The sequence below is a fragment of the Capsicum annuum genome, chromosome 7, assembly GCF_002878395.1.
Source record: "Capsicum annuum cultivar UCD-10X-F1 chromosome 7, UCD10Xv1.1, whole genome shotgun sequence".
In the NCBI taxonomy this organism is placed as follows: Eukaryota; Viridiplantae; Streptophyta; class Magnoliopsida; order Solanales; family Solanaceae; genus Capsicum; species Capsicum annuum.
In genome coordinates, this window is record NC_061117.1 from 215,292,827 (window position 1) to 215,298,242 (window position 5,416).

Below are 5,416 nucleotides of genomic sequence, written 5' to 3' on the forward strand. Positions count from 1 at the left end.
AGACTTAGCTCAAGGACTTTCAAACTACAAATTATGCCCCACGGGCAAGAGCGGACACTACCACATTATGTTTTCATTTATGAGATATTCTACAACTCTTACCTTAAAGGCAGGTCTTAATTAGCTCAAAGACGTTCAAACTACAAATTATGTTTCATGGGCAAAAGTTGACTCTAGCTACCATGTGATGTTTTCATTTATGAGATGTTCTACAACTATTGCCTTAGAGGCAAGACTTAGCTCAAGGACTTTCAAACTAAAAATTATGCTCCACGGGCAAGAGTTGACACTACCACGTTATGTTTTCATTTTTGAGATGTTCTACAACTCTTGCCTTAGAGACAAGACTTAATTAGCTCGAAGACTTTCAAACAACAAATTATGCCCCATGGGCAAAAGTTGACTCTAACATGTTACGTTTTTATTTATGAGATATTTTACAACTATTGCATTAGAGGCAAGACTTAGCTCAAGGACTTTCAAACTACAAATTATGCCCCACGGGAAAAAGTTAACACTACCACATTATGTTTTTCATTTATGAGATGTTCTACAACTCTTGCCTTAGAGGCAAGGCTTAACTCAAAGACTTTCAAACTACAAATTATGCCCCACGGGCAAGAGTTGACACTACCATGTTATGTCTTTATTTATGGGATGTTCTACAACTCTTGCCTTAGAGGCAAGATTTAGCTCAAGGACTTTTAAATAATAAATTATGCCCCACGGGCAAGAGTTGACACTACTACATTATGCTTTTATTTATGAGATATTCTACAACTCTTTCCTTAGAGACACGACTTATCTCTAGAATTTTCAAAGAACTTTGTAACAATAGTTCTTGCCCTTAAATTTGCTTTGATAGCAAAAAAAGAAGATACCTTTGCGGATTATCCAATTTTTTACTTATTAGCAAAATATAAAAGAAGTTGAGAAAAAAGAAAAAAACGATCAACAAAATAGAGAAATAAAAAAAAGATTGAGAAAAAAAGGAAAGAAAAAAAATAAAGATCAAGAAAAAAGTGAAGAATTTAAAAAATTGAGAAAAATAAAAATGAGAGGAAAAATAAAATTAAAGTTTGAGAAAAATGAGGGGAAAAAAAAGAACTGAAAAAAGAAAAAAAACGATCAAACAAAATAGAGAAATAAAAAAAAAAGATAAAAAAAAGTCAAGAAAAAAATAAAGATTAAGAAAAAATGAAGAATTAAAAAAATTGAGAAAATAAAAAAATGAGAGGAAAAAATAAAAATAAAGTTTGAGAAAAATGAGGGGAAAAAAAGAGAACTGATAAAAACTTCAAATAAAAGAAAAATATAGGTTAAAGATAAATGAATTAAGAAAAAAGAAAAAGAAATAGATAATGCTTGACAAAAAAAGAGAGAAAAAAATAAAGGTTGAGACAAATGAATTAAAATATGAAAATAAAATAAAAAGTGAAAATAATAAAAAACAGAATAATAAAATTAAAAAAAAAAGTTAAAATAATAAAAAATAGAATAATAAAATTAAGGAAAAAAATAAAAAGTGAAAGTAATAAAAAATAAAATTTGAGAGACAAATAAGTATGGAAAGTTAAAAAAATATATTTGAGGTGTAGAGGGACAAAATGGTACTTAGACTATACTTAAAAAGTAAGGAAGGTTATCCTTCTTTAAATACATTTCTTATAGGGGTCAAATATCTAAAGCCACGCATAATTGGGTGTCCAAAATGATACTAAATTAATTGATATTTTCATTATTCTAATGATTATTTTTCAAACTAAAATTTGACTGACAAGTAGTTAGGTCTTCCATCTTTGTTTCATTAATATAAAGGAAAAAAAACATAAAACATATATAATATAAATTTCAACGGAAAAAAATGATTTCTTTTACTACCTTCCTATTTTTTTAATTTTAGTTTGGCAACTAACATATTGTATTAGTCACGAAAGAGTTAATTGCAAAGCCTAAGATGTAAAAAGTGAAAATAATAAAAAATAGAATAATAAATTTAAAGGAAAAAAAAAATAAAAACTGAAAAAAAGTAGAATAATAAAAGTAAAGGAAAAACAAAAAAGTAAAAATAATAAAAAATAAAATTTGAGAGATAAATGAGTATGGAAAGTCTAAAAATATATTTGAGGTGTAGAGGGGCAAAAAGGTACTTTTAGTATATTCAAAAGTAAGGAAGGCTATTCTTCAAAGACATTCTTATTTGAGGTCAAATATCTAAAGCCACCCATATTTGGGTCTATGGCATGCAATTTCCTGGTCTACGCTGAGATAATATCTCTAGGCCTTTGAGGTAATGGCCTCGATGGTTTGGTGTTTTAAAGTCGTGAGGGCTCTGGGCCTAGAGCGGCGCCAAGGGCCTCAACCTTGGTTGTGACACTTGGAGTGACCGATAATGTTGCTGTCATGTGATCAGGAGATCACGGTTTCAAGCCACGTAAAATAACCCGTAGCATAAATGCAAGTTGAGGATGCGTACAATAGATCCTTGCGGTCTGGTCCTTTTCTTGAAGCTTTAGTGCACCCCTTCTCACCCCCTTTTTAATCGAATGGAGGTCAACTTCTCACCCTCTCATTTGACAGATAGTCAAGGCCAGCTTTCTAGTCGAAAGAGCAGCATCTATTTAGGTGGTTTGATATACACTTCAAGCTTGTACGAGGCAACTCTGCTAGCATCGTCATTACATTCCTGTTCAATCTTACAATTCTACCGATTCAATGCTATGCCACCCTATGTATGATGATAGTCACTAAGAAATTGGTTCTATGGTAATATTTGTTGCCTTTCAACTAGGCTGGGCATTCGGTTTGTTCGGTTTGATAGTTTAATATCGATTCAGTTTTTTTATTTTTGGATTGACAAAAATGTCAATCATAACCAAACCGAAATAAATTTGGTGCAGTTCGGTTTCTACAAATTCGGTTCCGTTATTTCGAATTTTTATTTCGATTTTGAAGAATAAAATAGTGAACCTCTCTTTGTTATGACTAGGCATTTAAAATTAATGATTTTTTTTTAAAAAAAAATCTTTCAAACCTATTTTTCATTCCCACATATAAATAACTCAACATGGATGAAACTAAATGATATAACCATAAGTTTAACATAATATATAACTTCATTATGCATAAGTTTGCATAAACAGTCGAAACTCGGAAGAGTGGTCATTGTCGGAAAGACCACAGTCAGCACTGCAAGCTGCAACCCACAATGGTCGTCTGGTCACCGGCTCTAGTATTGTTGTACAGACGACGATCTCGCCGGTGGTCTACGGTTCGATCAATTGTTCGACTATTGGACTGATGTATGCTATTAGTTGTATGTGGCGTGCTATCACTTATTAGTCATTAGGATTGCTATTATATATTTATATTATATATTATTAATTATTTATAGAATTTTGGTTAATCGATTTATCCGAATTATTTTTTTGAAAAACTGAAAATCAAATCGTTTAACCGAATTTTAAAATTTAAAAACTGAAATCGATCCGAAAAACTGAAAACCAATCCGAAATTAAAATTTCGGTTGCCCAGCCCTACTTTCAACTATAGAACACTACGAGATATTAAATGTATTATTCTGGACGGAGTGAGTAATTTAATACATCTTTATTAGAATTTTTGTTGACACCGAAAGCGAAAAAGAAATAATAAAGCAAGTCCCATATCACAGACATTGCGGTCAATTTTGAAAACGATAAAAAAAATATTTCATACGGACAAACTTCTTGATCTTTAATTCGTTTGTAGGTTTGAATAGTTCAGATTATACGCCACAGACACCTGAAATAAGTTAAAATTATTGAATTTGATGGAAAAGTTTGAGAAATTCGTTTTCGGTTTGTCACTTCCCTTTACTTTATGAGGTTCCATTTTATTTAGACCCCTAAATTCCCCTGACTGTTGGACCAAATATATGTGAGATTAAGTTGATTGAGTTGGTGAAAGTGCATAAAACATTAGTGTAAAGCGAGTGAATTCGATAATTTTTATTAGAAAAGGAAGAAAATAAAAAATAATTTTCCACCCTCACCCCAGTGTCATCTTCTTCATCTCCCTTCGAAAGATATGACATTAATTTATTTAGTGAGTCCGGAACCATTCTATGCCATCAAACTAAAAAAAAAATACCAAACTATGCCATATATTTAAAAATGTATCAATCTATGCTTAACTCACAAAAATTGTGAGTTATGCACAAATATCTTTAACGGAAGGCAGCTCACGGTGTTAATTTTTTTGAAAAGTGCGTAACTCACAATTTTTGTGAGCTATTCATTCTTATTTTAACATAACTCACAAAAATTGTGAGTTATGCATTTTATTTTCAACATAACTAACAAAAATTGTGAGTTATGCATTCTTATTTTAACATAACTCACAATTTTTGTGAGTTATTCATTCTTATTTTAACATAACTCACCAAAATTATGAGTTACAATTTTTGTGCGTTATGTTGAAAATAAAATGCATAACTCACAATTTTTGTGAGTTATGTTTATTATATAAATTAAAAAAAATACCTTTTCAGTAACCGTTTTTTTAAATAAAACAATAACCATTTTTATTGAGTTCTGACAACAGATTGTATATCTGTTGCATCAGATAAACCACCAGTTGCAACAGATATACCATCTATTGCAACAAATGGATGATCTGTTTTAATAGCTTTTTTGATTTCTTCTAACAGCTGATACATCAGTCGCAACAGATGGGGAATTTGATGCATCAGCAACATTGTTGAATGTGTTTTAGACAAAAAGTCACGGTAGTTCACCTTTTTTCTTAACAATCATCATATAAGTTAATTAATCCAATATTGTGACTTTTTTATTATATAATAAATAAATAATTTTAAAAAATAAATTTAAAAACAAAAATGGTGAAAAGTCACAATCAGTTATTAAAATTAAATAACCGTTCTTTTACGGTTATAAATTGTGTTTATTATTTATTTATGAATCATTTTTCATATTAAAAAATTAGAAGGCAAGTCATGTCTTTTCACCTTCTCAATAACAACAATAGACCTTTTTATTAATAACCGTCTGTTGCAACATATTATCGATCTGTCGTATCAAATTTACCTCTATTGCACAAATGCTCAATCCCTACCACCAACTGTCGACATGTTGAGAATAAGAAATAAATAGAATGATAATTAAATACTAAATAAGAATTAAAAATTCAAAGTCGACCACCAAACATAGATTTTTGAATCCCTTGGGTAGATCTGATATACAAAAGGAGGAAAATGCATACGCTAAAAGAAAAAACATAATCTAATTATTATTACGACTATTATTATTATTATTATCATTACTATTATTTATTATTATTACTATTATTATTGTTAACCAAATAATTTTCATCCAGCAGTAGCAGGGCCCTCTTTAGCCTTGCTTCAAATTCAGCC